At 42.4% G+C, this 24156-nt stretch overlaps 1 protein-coding gene across 3 annotated transcripts in view; it reads left to right on the plus strand.

The window, feature by feature from the left end:
- LOC135201054 (GPN-loop GTPase 2-like) overlaps positions 1 to 24156 on the plus strand; it is a 307395-nt gene that overhangs the window by 20984 nt on the left and 262255 nt on the right. For 2 of the 3 annotated variants that reach the window (XM_064229907.1, XM_064229908.1), the window contains exon 2: positions 7218 to 7345. The exons of the other annotated variant lie outside the window; for it this stretch is intronic. The gene's annotated coding sequence lies outside the window, so the exon portion shown is untranslated. The remainder of the gene's footprint in view (positions 1 to 7217; positions 7346 to 24156) is intronic. 3 annotated transcript variants of the gene reach the window in all.

Consider the following 24156-nt stretch of genomic DNA (forward strand, 5'->3'; position numbering starts at 1 on the left):
TTTGGTGCGGTCAGGAAAGCCAAGGTACCTCCAGTGGTCAAAGTCAAAAAATGCTTTGGACTTTTTTCTTGAGGGGCACCATCAAGGGAAGTGCATTTCATCCTGTCAAGACTAGATGATATGACAAAGTGTTGAAGGTGATTTTAATGCTGCATGGACTGAGGGGCTAATTTCGATGTCGGTTAGCCTTCCAAAAGAAACATGGAACACCAATGGACATCTTGAATGCCAACATTTTGGCGTAGTAATTCAGTGTTTGCCTCTCACTACCTTAGGGAGGTGAGGATTACATACGAGAACTGGCTACTCTATGCGGGCCGAATATGTAGCCCAGCCAGGACAATAATTGGGGGGGGGGGGGGGGGGGGGGAAAAAAAAAACACGGGGGGAAAAAAAAAAGGGGGGGGCGGGGGGGGGGGGGGGGGAGGTAGCCACTCCTTCCTATCGTTTTAGAAAATAAAAAATATGTTAGTTTCGGACTTTTTAAGTTTTATTTCTTTTATTTTTTATTTTTATGTTTATGTTTATGGTAGGGTTTAGTTTTTTGTGGTCTGTTGGGTTAGGCCGCCTTAGAGCGGCGGCCTTCCCTACCATTAGCCTTGGTTGGTTTTACGAAGTTAACCAGAGAAGGGGCTAGGTCAGGTGAGGTAATGTTTTTTGCTTCAGCCCTCCATAGTAGGCGGGGTAAAATGTTTTTGTCACAGTGTGGTGCACGCCCCCATTGACAAATCCAATTGGGAGCGCACCAGCTACATAGAGGTCAACGTCCTTGCTGGCACCTCCAGTGAAGACTATTAACAGCATTCGGTGGGTCTAAACAACAAACCTATAATGATCTGTCACAATTGTTGGGGTCACGCTCCCCGTGACAGTTCATTAGAAGCGCACCAGCTACACAGGTCACGTCCTTGCTGGCACCTCTAGGGAATGCAGATACCGAAAACTGGAGGTTTTGCTTATTATAATATAGGATCTAGTTGCATTGTGGTCACGCCCCCGGTTGACCAGATCCTATTAGAACTCAACAGGCTTCACAAAGGTCAACTACCTAGCTGGAGTCTCTAGTTAAAGGCAGAAGCAGACTTGGGTGACGGTACTCACGAAGTCAGCTATGCTAACAAAGTTAAGGAACCAAAATAGTCAATCCAATATATATGAACAAATTTGTTTCCCAAAATCGAATCTGTCTCCACCCCCTTCCTCCAAAAGGTGGGAATTCAGCATATAATATTATATCTGCGGCAGGCTCAAGATTCATGAACCAAAAATGATATTACGTTATGATACAAAAAAGTTTGTTCATACTTACCTGGCAGATATATTACAACTCAAAAGTGCCCACCCACCCCTCCCCTCAGGAGGGGACAGCCTGCGCACTAGAATAAAAATCTTGACAGAAAATGGAATTGGTTTCCTTAACGCCCGCCTCCAGCGGCGAACGGGAATACTACCTACCACCTGGCCGACCACTGCGTGTAGCCGGGACGTTTTGAAATTCTGTCGCGGACTTCGGAGAATTACAGCTATAGATCATATCTGGCCAAGGTAAGTATGAAAAACAAACATTTATTGTATCATAAAAACAATATCCATTTTGTTATTGTTTGTTACTGGAAACAAAGCAATGATTTTTTCATTAATTTGCGCTTGTGGAATGTTATTAAAACTTTGCGGCACATCCAAGTTAGTATTCATTCGCTCGAAAACTAGTTCCAGCAATTAGAGGCGTTCACTAAAACAAAAAATTAGAAAAATACCGACAGAAAAAGTGTCGAAAACTCAGCACAAAGCTCAAAATTTTTGTTGTAATCTAACCAGAAAAACTTATTGTTATTAATTAAATACTGTTGCTAAACTATAAAAGGGATTTTTATCAATAGTATGCGGTTTTTAAAAGCTTCGTTAAACTCGGAGCGGAGTCGGAAGAGTCAGGCGGGGGGGGGGGGGGAAAAAAAAAAAAAACGTAACCTCGGAACAAAAACGTCGTAACCTAGGGAGGATTTTTCAAATGAATATTTAAGAAAAAAGCGTCGTAACCTCGGAAACGTCGCAACCCGAAGCCGTCGTAAAACCGGGGACTGGCCATGTATATCTGGACAGGTAAGCTGTTCGATGAACAAAATTAAAATTAATTGTTATGATACAATAAAAGGCTTTGGTTCATTACTTACCCTGGCACAATATAATATAATCAAAGTGCTCAACCCACCTCCCCTCAAGGAGGACAGTGGGAATTAAAGAAAATCTGAATAGAAAATGGGAATGGTTCCCGGTATCCGCCTCCAGCGGCGGGAATGGGTACTAACCACCTAGCCGACCACTGCGTTTGCCGGGAGTTTCGAAATTCTGTCGGTCGTCAGAGAATACAGCTATATATATATCTGTCAGGTAAGTATGAACAAACTTTATTGTATCATGACAATATCATTTTATTGCCTATAATTAGTGAAAGTATGAAACTTTTTTTTGTTCCGACACGTAGTACAAACCCTCGGTCCTTTAACATATGGAATGTAATCAGCGCCAGCTGGAACTGGTCGTAAGCGTTCGAACAAGGTGGTTCGGTAGTTAACTGCTTGTCCAATAGTCGGGAGTCCCGCCCGACTGGGAGGTGAAGCTTCACTTTGCTCTTGGCCGCCGTCGGTGCAAGACTTGTGTTCGTCTTTTTGCTCGCCATCGTTGTTTGCTTTCGCCTTCGCTTTCTCGAAGTCTATTAGTGTGTATGGTTATCTTGAGTAAGACTTGGGTGACTGTAAGTACTTGTTTTTTGCCTTTTTTTTCCATTTTCATCATTGTGTGTTCTGTCTTGTGCCCGGAAATGAGCGGCCACGAGACAGAGAGACCCCCCGCCCCCCAGTCAGCCATAGATTGTGCCGTGGCGTGGAGGGCAGTAGGTGTGGGGCCTTTAGGTCACTTCAGGATGTTGACCCCCATGATTTGTGTATTTGGTGTCGGGGGCGTGAATGCTCTCGTGCTGATACATGTGTGATTTGTGTGTCTTGGTTGGAGGAGCAGTGGGAGCGATATGAGGGGAGGAAGAAGGTGTGTAAGCCGGCCAAAGTGTCGTCGGAGGGTTCTCCAGCGACACCACTGGTTACGGACACGTCTTCCTCTTTCCTCTTTCCTTCCTCTGTCTCGGCTCCCATGTATGGCTCCTTCCCCTTCGAGGGACGTGTCGCGGTCCGTCTCTTCACTTGGTCAGTCGAGTGTAGAGGAGGGGGCGCGACACCACGACGTTCAGCTGTACTCTACATCTTCCGTTCGCTCGGAGTGGGAACCCCACCCCCCACAAACTCGACTCTTGTCTCCTCAGGTATGTCGACTCCTGGGTATGCAGCTCTTACTCACCTGGTCTTCATCCAGCACATGGCAATGGTTACCCCAACAGCTTCGGTCCAGGCCCTGCTGCCGTGCTTGCCGAGGAATGAGATGACCTCACTGCCTGGTTTCGCTTCCCTCGCCCCAGCCCCTGACTTTCGATGCCCCAAGAGTTCCCCGCTTGACCTGCTGCCAGTTCCTGTTGTTGCTGTACCAGTTCCTGCCGTCGGCGTCCCAGCCCATGGTGTTGCTGTTCCCACCGCAGGTCCTTCCGGACAGGTGCAGCTGGGCCCTGTTGCCATGGCAACTGCCCCAGCTCCGTCCTGGATGGAGGACCTGACGGTGGTCCTGAGGAAGCTGAAGAGGAAGAAGAGGAAGGTGTCGTTGCCTTCATCGTCGTCTTCTTCGTCGTCGCCTGCAGCCGCCTCTTCCCCTTCGACTTCCAAGGCCCCACAGCCGAGGAAGAAGAGGGTTGCCTCCTCCACCCCAAGAGACCTCTAAGGGTCAGTTGGGGCTTCCGCTGGTCCTCCTCTTCTTTTGGGAACGGGGCCCGCCTCTCCTTCCACAAGGAAGAAGAAGACGCGGACTGGAGGGGTACCGGCCACCACCGGTACCTCCTCTCCTGGCGCCAGAGGTTCTGCCTTGGCATCGGGAACCGTCTCGGCCGCTCGTTCGCGAGCGGTACTGAGTGTATGGTCAACCACGGGTGACTGTGCAGCCAGGGTCCAGGCAACTGAGCCTGCTCGCCGCCAGGACCCAGGCACGGAGCGGAAGACTGGTGGCAGTCGCTCAGGCGACTTCCGCCAGACCGGCAATCGCTCTCGTGGTGATCCACCAGTACCCAGGTTTGACGCGACAGTCCCACCAGACCGTACGCGGGCTGAGGCGAGGAAGAGGTCCCCCCGGTCACCAGGCACAGTCTCGCGCCGTGAGGACGGGCCCTGCTCCCACAGCGACAGTGGACTCTGCCGGTCTCCTGACCGTCGTTCCCACCAGGACCGGACAGATAGGTTGACTAGCAGCAGCTCTCCTGACGCTCAGGACTGTCGCTAGTGTTCTCAGTCCAGCGGTTCTCCCCAGGGAGACCGCGCGACTATGCCTGCAGCTCGATCGTCACCGCGGGTTGTCGATTGCCTGCAGCCCCCCAACTGCACCGGTTCTGCCGGTGGGCAGGGGAGAGCGCCAGGTCTGCCTCTCCTATCCCTTCAACCTCCTTGGGCTACACCAGGAGGAGCGAGGCAAGGAGGAGCGACCGCGAGGAGTGCGCTCCTTGCGGTCCCTCCACGAGGGCCTATGAACCTGGCACGGTCTTGGGACCGACCAGATTGTACGCACAAGTGGTTGGAGGAGACCAAGAGGGGTCTGTCGTGGTTCCACCTGTGGAATGAGGAGGATCTAAGGAGGCGTTCTCCCTGGATGGACTTGACGGTTCATCCCCCCAGGACGCAGTCACTCCCGAGATCCAGAGGTCGTTTGCAGAGGTCATTGCGCTGATTCGACAGCACAATGACGAGGATCGGTGCTCTCGCCCTCCGAGCCTACATCTAGGCTGGAGTCATTCTGGGGGCCCAAGAAGGAACCCAGGACGACGATGGGTCTGCCCCAATCAGCCCTGACCGACGGTGTGTTGGGCCAGGTGAACTCTCTGGTCTCCGGACAGAAGGGATCACTTAGGTCTGGCAGGTCATCCAAGCTGCTACCCCCTCCTCTACCACGACAGAGGCGGTTCTACGTGCCTTCGAAGGACCCGCTACCACCCAAACAGGTTAACCAGGAGCTAGCTAGGCTAACCCCGGGTGTGTCTCTTCAACACCTGCTGGCTGAAAACCTCTGGTTCTCGCAGCAAGAGGCACTGGCTTTGGAAGCGACTGCCATGGCAGCGTTCCAAGTAGTCTCCTGGCTGGACCTGTGGTCCCTCACGGTGTCCAGGGTTGCGGCCTCCTCGGGAAACATCACTCCCGAAGGAGACGCGGCTTTCGGGTGACTGTGTCAGTCTGGAGGTAGGGCTATCTCCTACCTGGCCCACCAGACGGCCAACCTGTGGGCCAACCTGGTTCCGAGACGTCGGGATGCAGTCCCCTCTTGAGTGACCAGGTTGGCAGGGCACGAGGCAGCTTTGGGTCTGAGGAACGGACTGGTACTGGGTTCCTCCTCTCTTCCCCAGAGAGATGGTGGACGCTGTGGTGGAACAGCGGCGCACTGACAACAGTGACCGCCTAGTCCACCAGGCAGTCTCGAATGCGGCCAAGCCTCGGAGCTCGGCTAGCGCTTCCTCTCTGACCAAAACGACGCTCTCATCGAGGCCGAGAAGAAAGACCCAGCCTTCGACTTCTGCTGTAAGGAGTGACCGTCAGCCCTCCTCCCAGTCCTCCTTCTCTCGAGGAGGATGTGGGAAGAAGTCGAAGAAGGGGAAACGCTAAGGATGGCGTTCCCCCTCACCTGCTGCCCGAAGTTGGGGGGGGGGGTTGCCTGGCGAGCCATTGGGTCTCATTGCGACTATATTTCTATCTTTCTTCCTTTGGGTCTGCCCACAGGTCCTTGGAACCTCCTTTCCTTGAAAGAATGGTGGATGCTTGCAGGTTTTGTTTGCTTGCCCGGCTCCTTCAAGAGGACAAGTTGCATCTCGTCTATGGTGTGCGGTTCTAGAGGTAAGAATGATGCTACTCCTCTTCCTTTGGGTTGAGGATAGGACTCAAACTTACACTGGCTGGTTGGGTGATTGATGCGGTAAGCTTACACATAGAGCTTCCTTTCTATTTTTCTTAGCAGAATCATAGAAGCAATCCTGCTCCTTCTTCTAGCAAGGGGAGAAGGAGACTGGCAATAATGCAAACCATTCCCAGAGCTTTGTATAAATGCCTGCGACTCTAAAATATTCTTCCCAGGCCATTTTCGGATGAATTACGATTTCTCACACATTTTGAAAAGGCCCAGAAGTCTGACTCTTGATCTTGCAGCTCCTATACTCCGATCAAGTTGTCAGAGGCAGGGCACTCCTCCTTGCTCTTACAACCAGGAGGAATAGCCCAGGTGTACAGAACTGCAGTCAGTTCTAGAGGCTCACTCACATTCCTCCCACCAATCAGTGAGTCTCCCTTATGTAAAAGACCGAGGGTTTGTATATTGTGTAAGAACAAATCACAGTTTTTGAAAGTAAATTGTATTTTTCCTAACTATACAAACCTGAGGTCCTATAAATTCATGCCACCTCATGTCACCCCTCAATCTGAACCTGGGCCGAAAGGCAAAGTGGAGTGTTTACATCCGGGCAGGCGGGCCTACCCGCCTACCAGACAGTAGTATCTGCCTAACCACCTTGTTTAAGAATTTAATGGCTGTAATTCCAGCTGGCTGAAAGTAATTCCTTATGTAAAGGAGTTCAGGTTTGTATAGTTAGGAAAAATACAATTTCATACATTCAACTTCCCTGACAGATATATACTTAGCTATAGACTCTGTCGTCCATAGCTAAGTACGGTATATATCTGCCAGGTAAGTATGTATGAAACTTTATTGTATCATAACAATATCATATTACTTTCAAAAATTGTGATATTTACCAAGACTCCCCCTTCCAATGGGTAAGTCTCCTATGTAAAGAGCAAAGGTTTGTATTTGTTTAGGAACATTTAGCAAGTTTTTAAAGTATTTTGTATTTTTCCTAGCATACTGCAGATCGACGAGTGGGCAGGGCTTACCCCAACTTTCGGTAGTTACCGGCCTTGTCTGAAAGTTAAACAGTTGTTCCAACTCTCATTCGCAAGCTAAATCCCTACGTAAAAAACTTTAGGTTTGCATGTTAGGAAAAACAAATTACTTTGAAAATTAGCTATTTTCATAGGTGTTAGAATTTCACTAAATATAAGAATGTCAAGTAGTTTGAGTTCTTTATTTTCCAGATTGGTATGGCATCCTTGTTAGATGACACTATTGGTGGTGTAGTACTACGGCCTCCTTGTGTAAGCTCACAAACATTTGGAAAGTTAGTGAACAACATTCATACTGATTTCGTCATCATTAATTATAGGTGAGTTTCTCTGTTTCATCATGTAATATGCGAGAATATGTTCCAGAACCTACCGCCGAAATGCAAAATCCGTAGATATACAAAAATCCCCTCTAAATATGCTTATAACTGCCAAATACCTGGTACTCCCTAAACTAAAATGCTTATAATATCTATTTTAACATTTCACTGCTTAATTTGACAGCTCAAACAAAAATATGCCTTAGGTTATCATATTTAAGCAATTTTTATATCACTTCAAACAAAAATACACCCCAAAACATCATCTTAAAACATCCTAGGTCTTAGAGTAGTAGTTCCCTTTTGCAACTGTTACTCTTAAATATATATGTCCCCTAAAAGGTATATGTAACCTAAGATGCTTATCACAATGGCTTACTAATTTTAAAATATTAACCCTTTAACGCCGAAGGGGTATAATAAAAATTGACTCCCGTATGCCAGGGGGGTCTCGGAGTGAGCGCCGAAGCGGAAAAAGTATTTTATTCAAAAAATCACAGCGCGCTCAGTTCTCAAGATTAAGAGTTCATTTTTGGCTCCTTTTTTTGTCATTGCCTGAAGTTTAGTATGCAACCATCAGAAATGAAAAAAAATATTATTATATATAAATAATGCAATATATATGATAGCACAAAAACAAAATTTCATATATAATTGTATTCAAATCACGCTGTGAGCAAAACTGTGAAAGCTAACGAGTTAATTTTTTTTCCGTTGTATTGTACACTAAATTGCAATAATTTTGGTATATAACACATTGTAAAACAATCAAAGCAACATAGAGAAAATATTCTCACAAAATGATGCATGAATTCGTAACAAAGGGACGTAAAAAAATGTTTTTTTCAAAAATTCACCATAAATCGAAATATTGTTCTAGAGACTTCCAATTTGCTTCAAAATTAAGATAAATGATTGAATATTACTATACTGTAAGAGTTTTAGCTTACAATTGCAGTTTTCGACCATTTCGGACGAGTTAAAGTTGACCGAATGTCAAATATTTTTATATATTTTTTTTATATGCAAATATTTCAAAAATGAGAAAAGCTACAGCCTTCAATTTTTTTGTTGTAATCTACATGAAATTGCACACATTTTCATATATAAAACTCTATGAAACGCCTAATATGAAACAGAGCAAATATTCCGAGAATGCGACGTACGCATTTCGGAGATTTGCAGCGGAGAATCCGCGCGCGGAGGGAAGGAAAGTTTTTTTTTTAAAATTCACCATAAATCTAAATATTGTGCTAGAGATTTGGATTTGTTTCAAAGTGAAGATAAATGACTGAATATTATTAGACTGTAAGATTTTTATCTTACAATTGTGTTTTTTGACCATTTCGGTAGAGTCAAAGTTGACTGAACGTGGTTTTTTTCTATTTATCGTGATTTATATGCAAATATTTCAAAAATGAGAAAAGCTAATACCTCCAATTATTTATTGTTGTATTCTGCATGAAATTGCTAATTTAAAATTGTGCAAACATTACGACAATCGGACGAAAAAATATCTGATTTTTTTCGGAAGAGTTACCGCGCGGACGTAAGGAAAATGTTTTTGTTTTCATAAATTCACCATAAATCAAAAGATTGTGCTAGAGACTTCCAATTTGTTGCAAAATAATGGTAAATGATTGAATATTACTAGAATGTAAGAGTTTTAGCTTAAAATTCCGTTTTTCGACTATTTCAGTCGAGTCAAAGTTGACCGAAGGTTGAAATTTTGGCACTTATTGTTATTTATATGAAAATATTTCAAAACTGATAAAAGCTACAACCATGGATTGTTTTTTTTTTGTATTTTACATGAAATTCCGCACATTTCTGTATATAAAACTTTATGTAAAGGCTAATTTAAAATGGTACAAACATTACAACAATCAGATGACAAAATTTATGATTTTTTCGGAAGAGTTACCGTGTGGATGTAAGGAAAAAGTTTTTTTCATAAATTCACCATAAATCAAAATATTGTGTTAGAGACTTCCAATTTGTTGTAAAATAAAGGTAAATGATTGAATATTACTAGAATATAAGAGTTTTAGCTTACAATTGCGTTTTTCAACCATTTCGGTAGAGTCAAAGTTGACAGAAGGTTGAAATTTTGGCACTTATCGTTATTTATATAAAAATATTTCAAAACTGATGAAAGCTACAACCATGACTTGTTTTTAGTTTTATTTTACATGAAATTGCGCACATTTTCATACATAAAACTTTATGTAACGGCTAATTTAAAATGGTGCAAACATTATGACAATCGGATAAAAAAATTTCCGATTTTTTTCAGAAGAGTTACCTCACGGACGTAAGGAAAAGGTTTTTTTTTTCATAAATTCACCATAAATCGAAATATTGTGCTAGAGACTTCCAATTTGTTGCAAAATAAAGGTAAATGATTGAATATTACTAGAATGTAAGAGTTTTAGCTTACAATTGAGTTTTTTGACCATTTCGGTCGAGTCAAAGTTGACCGAAGGTTGAAATTTTGGCACTTATCGTTATTTATATGAAAATATTTCAAAACTGATAAAAGCTACAACCATGGGTTGTTTTTTGTTGTATTCTACATGAAATTGTGCAAATTTCCATATATAAAACTTTATGTAACGGCTAATATAAAACTGTGCAAACATTACGACAATCTGACGAAAAAATTTTATTTTTTCGGCAGTTACCGCGTGGACGTAGGAAAGTTTTTTTTTTCATAAATTCACCATAAATCGAAATAATGTGCTAGAGACTTCCATTTTTATTTTTTTTTTTTCATAAATTCACCATAAATCAAAATATTGTGCTAGAGACTTCCAATTCGTTGCCAGAATTTCTTTTTCAAAATCCACTACCAATCCATTTTTCATCAAGAAATGTATTCCAAACAGGAAACAATATGGCATTTGCTTATCTCCCAGTACCACAAAACATGCTTCCACTTCAGACTCTCCCAACTTTACCTTCAACTTCACTTTCTCCCATCCAACCAATGTTCCTGCCTTACCTCTATTGAAACATTCATCGCTCTCCTTTTAACGCTCCAATTTACTTTCAACATCCCTAATCACACGTATGTTCACCAACGATGTTTGTGCTCCCATGTCAAATAAACCACATTACTGTCCTCCTCTGATATCTGCTCCCACAATCATTGTATTGCCCCCTTTTGTATACACACTGACACTTGTCTCTTCTACTAACCAAACATCCTTAACTTACCTCCTTTCTATCATCTTCCACTTCTAATCCAAAATTCTCTTTTCAGTGTTTGCCTCTTTCTTACACTGCCTTTCATATCTTTTTCTCTACAACCCAGTTATAGTGTACCCCACTCAAACACTGCAGATGTAACTCACACTCACTCTCTTTCACTCCCCATGTTGATACACTATAGGCCTCTCACCCCCAACATGTACAGACATAATCATCTTATACTTCTAACTCACCAACATCAAAACTTCCTGAAATCGGGCTATTCTAGGACACATTTTAGCTCTCAGACTCTTCTGATACTGCTCCACGTTTGGCATTTCCAAACATCCAGGCCCCTTGCAAACTTCCTGTCACCTCTGCCCTCAATTTATTCACACTTCAGGCACCCACACCTTCAAACCTTCATCTACCAAATAATTCAGTCCATACAACACACTTACAAACATTGAGTCACCACCCCCCTTACTCTCACATGCTTCTGCCAATCCCCTCAGCAGATACTCTGATCTTTTGTCTTTCATTTTCTCTACTTCCCCTTCCCCAGGTAGCCTTATGTCTTTCATTTTCTCTACTTCCCCTTCCCCAGGTAGCCTTAGACATTAAGTCTGCAACAATGTGCCTTTTATTTGGATATAATCTACCACAAATCAAAGTCACTCCAATCCTCTATTGTTTGTGCAATTCTAACATCTACCCCCTTCATTGTCTGCAGATACACTAGAGGTTGATGATCAGTACACACCACAAACCTCACACCATACTGAAACATACACAAAATTGCATCACAGCCAATTCTCTCTCAACAGTCTAGTACATATTTTCATTTTGCTGAACTAAATGCCTTACTTACATATGCTATCACTCTATCCCTTTTAATCCCATTCACCACTTGCTTCTGCACAACTGTACTCTTCTTACAGCCTGTCCATTCTGACAACGGCTTTGCAATCCTCAAACAATCTTTGATGAACTGCCTTTCAGACTCGATCAGTCCCAAAAATCCACACAGCTCTCGCCCTGTCCTTGGTTGAGGGAAGCTTGTCACTTTTTTTGTACAAACTTTTCTGTCTTTCGTACCCGACTCATTTACCTGTGCCCATGAACCACTCACACTTACTCATCTTGACTTTCACCCCCCACTTCCTCTAAGACTTTTTTGCTCTTCTACAGTCTTAATCATCACTAAAATGCTGTCAAGAAACCAACACATTCTCTTGGTGAAAACCAATCAGTACCACATTCATCGCTCTGAAATGCAGCAGGGGCATCATCCAATTGAAAACTGAGATTGCAGAGCTGATAATGTTTTTCCATTGTTGAGAAATCAGTTATCAGCCTACAATCCTTCACCAGTGGCATCTGATAGTACCCCAATACCAGATCCATCTTGCTAAACACTTTCATCCCACCCATACTGTACATCTGACACGACACACACAAGGAATCTTTCTTTCACTGTTACTTCATTTACTCTCCGGTAATCAGTAGTACACGTTTGCATTCTCCCATTAGGCTTTCTTAATGGCACAGTTGGACTATTCCAGGCACTCTTACTGGGTTCAGGTACTCTGTCCTTCCTAATTCCTCACACTGTTCTTCAATCTCTAGCATTACCAGACCCTGGAAATGTTGGGGTCTCTGATAAATAAGCTTGTCATAAGTTGGTCGAATGCGTAACTCCGGCAACCTAGCTATCCCAAAGTCCTCATCTCCTTGACACAACTTTTTCTTTCTCACTCAAATTCGACATCTCACTCAAATTCGATCATGGGCAACAGATGCAATGTTACAGGACTGGTCAGACAGAGCTGTAACCCCCACCTCTCAGTATGGTGAGACAAGTGATAAACAAGTTTTGGTTTCACCAAAACATTATTATTTTGGTAACCCCCTTTTGGCCATCGAAGGAGTGGTTTCCAGAGCTCAAATTACTATGTAGTGGATTTTCCAAGGCTACTCCCTCAGAAACCGCAGCTTCTCAGACAACCGCACTTCAAGCAGTTCCATCAGGAATTGTTCACTGTGGCGCTGAAAGGCTACAAACTGTCAGCTTTAGAAGCCATTGCCAAGTGCAGAAGGCAATCTTCTGACAAAGTTTATCAAGCAAAGTGGGCAATCTTTTGCTCCTGGTGTAAAAGACACAGTATCTCCTCTACTAATTTCTGCTAAACCTAAGAAACTCAAGAAGTTTATCTACTCCAACTATTAAAGGATAATGAGCCATGTTAAGGTTGGTATTCAGACACAGGGGAATGGATTTGTCCTGTTACCAGGATTCGATGCCATCAAACAAAAACAAACTTCTTTGCTGCTTGGAAACTTAGACTTTGGCCTTAAATGGTTGTCAGATCCACAGTTCGAGCCCATGCATTCAGTTTCCTTAAGTGACCTGACCAGAAAGACCCCTTTCCTAGTTGCATTGGCAACAGCAAATTGGGTTAGTGAAATCCATGCTTTGGACAAGAAAGTTGGTTTTTCCCAGGGGAAGGCAGTCTCTTCCTTTTCCCTGGGATTCTTAGTGAAGAATGAGGCACCTGCTCAGCCATGTCCTTGTTCTTTTGTCATCAAAAGCCTGACTGATATTTTGGGCCCAGACAGAGGAGAGAACTTTATTCTCTTCGAGGACTCTTAAATATTACCCTCAGAACGTAGGGATTACATGAACCTTGAAACAATCTTTGGTGTTTGGTTAAAAACCCTTCATACCCACTCTCTAAGAATGCCTTGGCATTCTTTGTAGAGATCTCATTTCGGAAGCTCAATCCTTAGTTGGAGATGAGGTTTTTTCCATTTGTAAGGTGAAAACCCTTGAAATAAGGGCAGTTGCCACTTTTTTAGAGTCCAAGTGCATTTATACCTCTCATCTATCGTACAAGCGACATTTTGGTAGTGTAAATCGGCTTTCGCTTCACATTACCTATGTGATATAGAAATGGTTTATGATAAGTAGCTTGGGTCTGTTTACACTGGCTGGTGTGGTGTTGGGGGAGGAAATGTAGGGAGCAATTCTCCCTTCCTATTTTTCTCTTTGCTTTGACAGAGGGTCTTGAGTTGTAGTGGAGCCTGGAAATACTAGGTACTTGGAGTACACTCCAGTGTATTTCTTTTAATGGTTGGGTAATGTGTTATGATTTTTCTGACCCAGAAAAGAGTAGATTCTTGCAGAAGAAAGATACAAGAAGTTCTGGCCTTAAATGAGTGCTTGGCCAACAATTGGATGAGTCTGCTAGGGTTCCTTTCATCAATGGAGCAGTTTGTCTCACTCGGCAGGCTACATCTCAGACCCCTGCAGTTCTATCTAAAAGTGAGCTGGAACAGGAGGGAGCTTCCAGACTTGCATGTTTTTCCTATAACACAGGAAATAAAAGAGGACATCTTTGGTGGAATTCAGAGAAGAGACTGTTGGAAGGCAAGTCTCTCTTTCAACTGAACTTCGACCTGAACGTCTTTTCAGACGCGTCGGACGTAGGATGGGGAGTGCTTTTAGGGCACAGCGAAATCTCGGGAGTATGGTCCCTAGAGCAAAGGTCTCTGCATATCAGTGTGAAGGAGCTAAAGGCAATACATCTGGGCCTTCAGTCCTTCGCATCAGAAGTAGAAAACATAATAGTAGACTATGCGAACAACATGACTGCGCTCTCGTACATCAAGAAGCAAGGAGGGACGTGGTCTTTCTTTACAAAGCAGCAAGAGACCTCCTCATTTGGGCAGAATGAAACAATACACGTCCAGTCACCAGGTTTGTCGAGGGGAAGCTAAACATTTTAGCAGACAAGCTAAATCATCGGAGACAAGTCCTGCCAACGGAATGGACGTTGGATCCTCTGGTCTGCTTAGACCATTGGAAACTGTGGGGAAAACCAACGATAGACTTCTTTGCCACATCTCGGAACCATCGTCTTCCTCTGTTTTGTTTGCCAATTCCAGACTCACAGGCATGGGCAGTGGATACTTTTTTTCTGGACTGGTCGGACAAGGAACTGTATACTTTCCCTCCATGTGCAGACAATTCCCAGGCGGACAATTTCCATGCGGACAACTTCCATGCAGACAATTGCTAGTATGGACAATTCCCAGGCTGACGATTGCCATCTGGACAATTGCCATTGTTTCGAAAAATTTGTTCCTTTCTAAATTAGTTGTTTTGGAAATTACCCGAAATTACTTGTTTTCGAAAATATCCAAAATTAGTTGTTTGGGAAAGTAGTATTAGGAGTTAGTTGTTTTAGGAAATTACTCGTTTAGATGATATTCAGCTAGGTGAATTGAAGGAAAGTTCATAGCCAATACTTTATTACTACTTTAGGGGTTCCCTCTGTTGTTTTACTATCTTCAAGAGACTTGGATAGCGAACATTTCTTTCATTTTCTACACCCCTTAGAAATGGCTTCAACTATTAAGAGTGAACGTGGCAACGATATTTTAGTGGATGATCTTCAGTACATGTATCATTGAAATGGATACAATAGTGAGAAATCCGTAATTTACTGGGAGCGTACACAGAGGAAACAAAAATCTTGTAAAGCTAGAGTACAGACAAAATCAAAAGAAGAAAACTACGAGTTGATAAAGACCTGCAACGAACATAATCATGCAGCCTCTAAAAGTACAGTTGAAGCAATAAGTGCTGTTGCAAAGCTAAAGGAAGATGTCTCCTCGAGAAATTTATCTACAAGATCGTTAGTTTCAAGCTGCTTGTCGCCGTTGGATGCTTGCACACGAGCTGAAGTACAAAACGTCCAGCATATAAGTAGAAATATTCGTCGATGGAGGCAGCAGAACTTCAGTGCTCCTGCAATCCCTACGGAAAGGTCAGGGTTTTGCATTTCAACAGAATTTCAACATCTTTCATCAGGGGAAAAGTTTCTACAGTATGATCCGGGCGCCGATGACCATAATCGCATTCTGATATTTGCTACTGAAGTAGGGTTCGAACATTTAAGGAGGTACAGAAACTGGGCTGTTGATGGCACCTTTAAGGTATCGCCAGCAATTTTCTATCAACTTTTTACCGTCCATGTCCAAGTAGAGAAGTGTAGTTTTCCTTGTGTTTATACTTTTCTTCAAAACAAAACAGAGGAAACTTATAAAATGCTTTACAAAAAAATTCAAGAATTGCTGAAACAAAATCCATTAACTATAATGAGTGACTTTGAAAAAGGATCATTTAACGCAATTAAATGTACTTTTCCTGATACTGATGTGAGTGGATGTTTCTTCCACCTCTACCAAGCAAATTACAGGAAAATTGTTGATTTGGGGTATAAAGTTTGATATCACAATGATGCCGAATTTTGTCTTAAGATATGTTGTCTCTCTGCTCTTGCATTTTTACCAGTTGAAGATGTGTGTACAGGTTTTGAGGAACTTTCGGAGGATGAGGATATCCCTTCAGAATTTCTCTCGTATTTTGAGGTAAATTACATCGGAGTCATCAGAGGAAGAGGTGGAAATCGCAGAAGAGCTAGTCCATTATTTCCAATTTCCCACTGGAATATGAACCTAAGAACTTAACAGTCTTTGCCTCGAACAAACAACAGTCTCGAAGGATTTCATAGTGCGCTATCAAATAATGCTCAACAACCTCACCCTAATCCTAAGGAAACTCATAGATCGTCTCATAAAGGAGGAAGTTTTGTCCCAAACAAAAGTGCTTCACATGGAAAGAGGAGATGAGAGATCTACTACCACTAAGTATAAGAACATAAACAAACGCTTACAGCAGGTAGTCACGTGCTATAATCCTGACGATAAAATTATTTTTCTACTTTTCATTGCCTATAACTTTCATATACGTATTCTGAAGTTTTATAATATGATTAAACACATTTTATTCCTGTTTATTTTTTTTAATTGAATGTGATGTTTTAAATAAAACTCTTTATATAATTTTTTACTAATTGAATGTGTTTTTTTTAATAATTTTTTTTCATCTATGTTAATAGCATTCATTTTTTAAAACTAAATGTGATGTTTATAAATAAAAGTTTTTTGGAACATTTATTTTGATACCGCTTTACCTTTGTTATTTTCCTTTTATATACTATAAGTGATTTAGTAAATGAGAAGTAATCGTGAAAGAACCAACCAGACAACAATTAAACTGTTATTCTGAAAAAACAAAAAATAAAAATAGCCAAAGAAAAAAAATAACTTATTCTGAAAGAAACAGCGAGAAAATCCTAAAAGAAATGGCCAGAAAATCAATAACTTTTTCTTCATTTTAACCAATATATTTTTGAACCAATGGCAATTGTCCGGATGGCAAATGTCAGCCTGGCAACTGTCCATACTGGCAGTTGTCCGCATGGAAGTTGTCCGTATGGAAATTGTCCGCCTGGGAATTGTCTGCCTGGGAATTGTCCTAGAACCCCTTCCCTCCATTCAGCTTGATAAGGCAAGTGCTAAACAAGTTCCTTGTACACAGCAACATGTCTGTGATCTGGTGGCCCCCTTCTGGCCATTGAAGGAATGGTTCCCTGATCTTGTAGATCTAGTGGTGAACTTCCCGAGGCAGCTTCCTCAAAAGAGGCAGCTGCTAAGACAGCCACATATCCACAGATTCTACAAAAATCTGTCTTCTCTGGCCCTGACAGGATTCAAACTGTCCAGAAACTCCTTAGAAAGAAAAGGTTTTCTAAGGGAGCTTCAGGGGCTATCTCCATGTGTAGGAGTAGATCCTCTAGCAACGTGTATCAGAATAAGTGGACAATCGTCAGAGAGTGGTGTAAGAATTCCAACATCTCTTCTTCTAAGACCACTGTGATGCAAATAGCCGATTTCTTGCTTCATGTGAGGTCAGTAAGAAACCTGTCTTTCTCTACCATCAAGGGCAATAGGGCCATGTTAGTATTGATGTTCCACCACAGAAGCTTGGACTTGGCCTCCAACCCTGACATCTCTGATCTCATTAGATCGTTTGATACTTCTTATAGTAAAGATTCTCCCATGGTGCCTTGGAATCTGGATATTGTGTTAAAGTGGTTGTCTGGGCCTCGTTTCAAACCTATGCATGATCTTAGTCTGAGGGACTTACCTAGAAAAACTCTCTTCCTAGTATCCTTAGCGACTGTGAAAAGGATTAGCAAGATTCATGCGCTCTATAAGAAAATAGGCTTTTTGAAAGGGAATGCTATTTGTTCATATTCCCTGGGGTTTCTAGCCAAGAACGAGTCTCCCTCTAACCCCTAGCCTCACTCTTTTTCGATCCCTAGTTTGACAGAAGTCCTGGGTAATGATGACGAGGAGAGGACTCTGTGCCCAGTGAGGTCCTTAAAGTACTACCTTCACAGAACTAAAGATATTTGAGGAGATTTTGCCAGTCTTTGGTGTTCTGTGAAAAACCCCTCCAGACCATTATCTAAGAATGCTCTAGCATTCTTCTTAAGAGACGTCATCGGAGAAGCACATTCTTCAGTTAAGGAGGACATTCTCCTGGTCTGCAAGGCTAAAGCTCATGAAATTAAGGCAGTAGCCACATCTCTGGCTTTTAAAAGAAATTTACCTGATTTATAATTAATTCTACATTTTTGAAATGGAAATCCGTGTTTGCTTCGCATTATCTCTGTGAGATTGAAACAGTGTATGAAGACTGCAGTACCCTGGTTCTGTTTCTTGCAGTGGGTGTGGTATTGGGAAAGGAAGTGTAGGAAGCAACCCTTCCTAAAATATTTTTCTCCTTAACACAAGGTGTGAGGTTTTATGGGAAGCCTGAAGGTATGAAGTACCTAAAGTACCCTTCAATCCTTTGATAGGGTGGTGGTGGATATTTTGTTATTTTGGTTTAAGTAACAATCTTTTCTGGTGATAAGTTGGTACTGAGCCCTGGGCAGGGGCAATTACTTTTGATCCTTTGTTAGCCATCAAAATTGTATTTCACTACAAAGGTCCCATTATGTAATAGGCGCTACATGGCTTTACTGCCATGCCGTTACATGATAAAATGAGTGGTAACCAGAGGCAGTATTTTCCTGCTACAACTCTCTTATCAGGTAAGGAATTAAACATTTTATGTTGGCAAAGCTTTTCTATTCTCGTTCGATGTATTTTTATGAATCTGAGGTAGAATTATCCATGCTTCCCTCCATCCCACAATGTGGGAATCAGCTATATAATTACAGTGGTACCTCGACATACTAAAGGCTCAACGAAAAATTCGAGTTACGAAAGCAAATACGAAGATTTTTTTGGCTCTACATACGAAAATAGTTCAGGTCACGAAAGGTTGTTGCTGCAAAGTCCCGAGATTCGCCCGGACCACCGATAACAATTTTAAAACTCGCGCGCCACCAACTGAGTAGACTCGCCACCATCCTCCCGCTCTCCCATTGGTTCCTGATGCTAGTCACCGCCAGAAGATCCTGCTCTCCCATCGTGCATCTACGTAGCGGCGTTCTTCTTCGGCCACTCGGTAGCAGCATCGTTACCGTATGCACGCCGAATTCGTTCGTTCTATACGATTTCGTTTATTAACGTAAATTCGTTAGTGCTACTTTATCGTGTTGTGTGAGAACTTTAGTACATACGTATACTACATAACTTAATTACGTACAGTATATATACATAGTCATGGGTCCCAAGAAAGTTGCTGAAGTTCACGGAAAGAAGAGGATGCTCTCTATGGAGACAAAAATGGAGATTATCAAGAAGTATGAAGCTGGCATGCGGTTGAGTGTGATCGCTAAGGAATATGGCCGAAATCCATCGACGATAGGCACCATCCTTAAGCAGAAGGAAGCCATCAAAGCAGCTACACCTTCCAAGGGCGTGACTATTTTGTCTAGCAAGAGGAGCCACGTGCACGACGAGATGGAGAGGCTGCTTCTTGTCTGGATAAAAGACAAAGAAATCGTTGGTGATACAATAACCGAGACGGCAATCTTCCAGAAGGCCAGCGTTATTTTCGGCGATTTGATTGCCCAGGCCGAAGATGATGGAGGAGAAGGGATATCGACGCCAACCCCAGACTTCAAGGCTTCTCATGGGTGGTTTGAAAAATTCCGTAAATGGACTGGCATCCTTTCGGTGGTGCGGCATGGGGAGGCGGCAACCTCGGACACGAAAGTGGCTGAAGCCTTTATTAAGATGTTCGATGAGATGACGATCAACGAAGGCTACAGTTCTCAGCAAGTCCTCAACTGTGATGAGACTGCCCTTTTTTGGAAAAAAATGCCTTGTCAGACGTACATCACGGAGGAAGAGAAGAAGCTACCCAGGCATAAGCCTATGAAAGACAAGCTTATTCTCGCACTTTATTTGAATGCCAGTGGGGATTGCAAGGTGAAGCCCCTACTTGTCTATCATTTGGAGAGAGACTCCTCGAGCCTTCAAGGCCCACAAAGTGCTAAAGGAGAAGCTTCCAGTGTTGTGGAGGGCTAATGCGAAAGCCTGGGTAACGAGACTTTTGTTCACCAAGTGGGTAAATCTGTGCTTTGGCCCGACAGTGAAGAAATTCTTGGAAGAGAAGCGGCTCCCTCTGAAATGTCTGCTGGTGTTGGACAATGCCCCTGCTCACCCTCCTGGCCTCGAGGAAGATATCCTAGCGGAGTATTCTTTTATCAAGGTTCTTTATCTTCTGCCTAACACCACCCCTCTCCTCCAGCCCATGGACCAGCAAGTGATATCGAACTTCAAGAAGCTGTATACGAAACATCTTTTCAAGAGATGTTTGTTCCGATACGTAATACAAACCCTCGGTCCTTTAACAATAGGAAGGTAACTAGTGGCAGCTGGGACGGTCGTAAGCTTCGAACAAGGGGAGAACGGTAGTTAACTGCTTGTCCGATCGTGCGCGCGCCCGCGCGCCTGAGAGGTGAAGAATCACTTTTGCTTTCGGCCGCGGGTGTGAAGGACGTGTTCGTCATCGCTCTCTGCCCGCTTCATTGTCGTATGCTTTGTTTATATTGTGTTTTCTACTAATGGTTTGTTTGACTTGAAAATGAAACTGTAAGTACACTGTTTTCATTTTCATTACTTAATTATGAATCAACATGGAGCTATCGCCGTAGATGCGGCGATTTCCGCTCTTTTCATGAAATTGACTTGAATTATGTCTCGGTGCCGAGGGCGCGCGCGCTCGTGCCGAGTCATGGTGTTTGTTTGGGCGAAAGTGTGTAATTGAAAGATGTAAGTACTCTTTTCATTATATTTTTGCCCTGTGCGTTCGTTGCCGAGAGCGTGATTGCGCTCGGCACGAGCCTCTTATTTTGTATGAATAGTGTATGAATAGAATGCAATGAAAGTGGATTCGCAATGCAGTATTCTTTTCATTTTCATTTATTTAATTGCATCAAATTTAATATTGCAATACACCCCCTGAACACCTGAACTAGCCCTGGTCACTTACCAGCCCGAACCATCATTTATTAAAAATTTACCAAATCTTTGGTTAAAATAAACGATCAGTGTTGCCAATCTCCTGGCAAACACCCTCGTTACCTAGTTACCAGCCCACCGCTAGTAGCCCTGCCTCACGGGCCGGTCACACCTGCCCTCTCACGTCAATCACTTATCGTTCGCGGTGGAGTACAGATGTATCCACAGCGAACTCCTTTTTGGTCTTGCCCGGCCTTCATTTGCACCTTTGATTTGATTGATTTTGGTGACGAATTACGCATCCCTTTGGATTACTGTTGGATTGCTCTTAATACCTTGTCATCAGACATTGATTCTGCAAGGAAGAAGAAACAACACAAGTACGACAACGGCTACTGCATTCTCAGCCACGACATCACAGAAAACGACGAGCGGAAGTTCAACAACGTATCGTCTTTGCCAACAATGCAAGAAAAGGATGAGTACCCTATGACACGATAGTCATTCCTTATGCGTAAATTGTAGGCCTGTTCAATATAATGTAAAGACCAGATGTTTGGAATGTCAGGAGTGGTCTTTGGACCAGATGTTAGGGTATCTCAAATGTAGGAAAGGTCTTGTATTAAGAAGTAAGTGTAGGCAGGAAGAGACTAACGTAGATCAAGATAAAGACTTAGAGACAGTGCTCTTTAAGAGACTTGAGAGTAGGCTGACATCGAGTATGACATCTCTGTTACCGATTTTATGTCAAGATTAAGTGAGGATAGATCGAGCAATAGGGATACTGAAATTACTAATCGTTCTTTTCCAGCTCCCCTGCCTGTTCCAGAACCAGCCCTAACCGGTGCTGGGGGTTATGGGGATCCGCAAGCCCACAGGGCAGGATCCGCCGTCCCCCCTGGTGCGGAGCAGGCAGTGTTGGCAGCAGATTCCCCTTCCCTCGATGTGTAAGTTCTCAGGATGATAAAAACTTAGGTCAGATATAGACGAGTAGGGATAATAGGCTACATAATGTTTAGTTTAGAAAGAGAAGTGCAGGCTTCTTCGGGTCGGTTTTCTATTAAAAGTAGTAGTTTATAGAGGCACAGTGTCCTTAGAGCATCTTTAGGCTTTTTCCTGCTTCGAGTTCCTTGCATCAGAAGCTTTTAGGCCATGGTTGGTTTTTCAGATATGCTCCTTCGTCTTTAAGGTTACTTTCCTCTACTTATACGATACGATAATTGTTAATAGTATCAACTAACGATACGATAATTGTTAATATCAACTAATTCTCCGTTCAATGCATATTGACTTACGATATTCAGTATGGAGAGAAATCGAATAAAATTAACTACAGTTAGCCTAGTGTTCACGATGATATATCGTATGCATATTCAGTAGCCTAGCCTAAAGTATTCGCAGTACAACATATCGATAGTTATTTTTATATTGGCTAACGCTGTAGGCTCAAGGCGTTCTGACTTCTGATAATTCAGTACAGGTGTAATTGAAAACGAACGAGAATCCGATCGGAGGATAATTAATATGAATGTAATCGAACAGAATGAAGATCGGATTCTGTCCGACTAAAGCATTATAATTGTATTATATGGATCATCATATGAACGTAGTATAAACACTTAACTCGGCAGTCATTCACGCTGGAATCAGCGGATGACGAATACGGGTTTGCGTCGCTGTATCCATCTCATTCTCTCCTGATTGCCTAAAATGACTAACGTAACAACACTCTCACTTATGCCAAGTTTGTACAAACGTCTTGAAGGAGACGTGTGTTCAACTATGTTGACATTTAACATAGTCAATGAGGTATCTATATTGCGGCATATAATCAGATGGCAGATATAAGGAATTCGTATGTATGACGTCTTCATACGTTTAACCGACTATTGCCGTCAGTAATTACATTGCGCTTATGTCAATTTACAGTTACAAATTATTACCAGTCGTATTATCAAATTACAATGACAACTGAAATTAATATTAGGCCTAATAAAGTTAATTTAATTACCTTTAAATATTATTTTATTACTTTTCAATTAAATTACAATTACACTAGCTTGTCGTCAAACAGCACTATTGTAAGGAGGTGTGGCTTAGACAGACAAGGATGCCGGCTAGTCTGTTTTTGTTTTGTTTTTTTCCTTCCCCCGGCTCCAGATCAACCATATCACTTGTCTCGGCTAATGTTTTTGTCCCTAGTTAGCATATTAATGAATATCTGGATACTTAACTTATGGAACGAAGTCATACTGTTCGTCTTACGATGTAATTTAAGTCCAAAAAAATTGACTGATACGTCTCATTGGAAGCTAGTTTTTCCATCGGGTTAGATGGCGTTAAATTTAGGATTCCGTTCGTTTTTCACTCGTTTTCATAGGTATTACGAACTTCATACTTTATTAATCCTTATGTCTTTGTAAAAAAAAACAAAAAAAAAAAAAAAAAAAAAAAAAAAAAAAAAAAAAAAAAAAAAAAAAAAAAAAAACTAATGAGCTCTTTCATGCTATTAGTTTCTCTTACCACGGGACTTCTGTCCAGGTTGCTGATGCACGTAATTTTGCCTTATTAGCTTCAGCTGCATTTATAACATGAATACAGTAATTACCGTCGCACGCGGATGAATACAATAACGGATGTTGCTATCGGATTCGATTACTGTCATACGCTGATCAGTACAATAAAGTGATGTTGTTATAGGAGTCGATCGCATTAACAACAAGTTCTCGTTCGGTTGTTCATAGCTGTACGGAGTTATACGAGTATATTATCGTTAAGATAATACCCTTTTAACTTAGAGGAGGGTGCAATTTACGGAGGTGGAGATGTTAGACGATTGTAATCTCTCTCTCTCTCTCTCTCTCTCTCTCTCTCTCTCACTTACTTCCCCGATTTTACATTCTCTCTTTATCTTAGACGATTGTATTTCTCTCTCTCTCTCTCTCTTCTCTCTCTCTCTCTCTCTCTCTCTCTTACTTTTCTGATTTCATATTCTCTCATCCTATTTTCCACGCTCTCCTAACACTGGACTCATTGTGCAACAGAGGTTTTTCTTCCTGTCACACCTTTTCAAACTTTGTCAATTTCCCTTCAGCACTGACTGACCTCATAGGTTGGGCCCAATTCTCGGCCTTTGGCCTAAATTCTATTTTTAAACCCAACAATCTTGCTGTCTGAGTTAGTATTAGAGTAGGGAGCGAATATTAGGAATATGTATAAGGTATTCATGATATGATATATCACAAGAGGATTTTAAGTAGTAGGACAGATAGGAAAGAACATGT

Source organism: Macrobrachium nipponense, chromosome 27 (assembly GCF_015104395.2).
Source record: "Macrobrachium nipponense isolate FS-2020 chromosome 27, ASM1510439v2, whole genome shotgun sequence".
In the NCBI taxonomy this organism is placed as follows: domain Eukaryota; kingdom Metazoa; phylum Arthropoda; class Malacostraca; order Decapoda; family Palaemonidae; genus Macrobrachium; species Macrobrachium nipponense.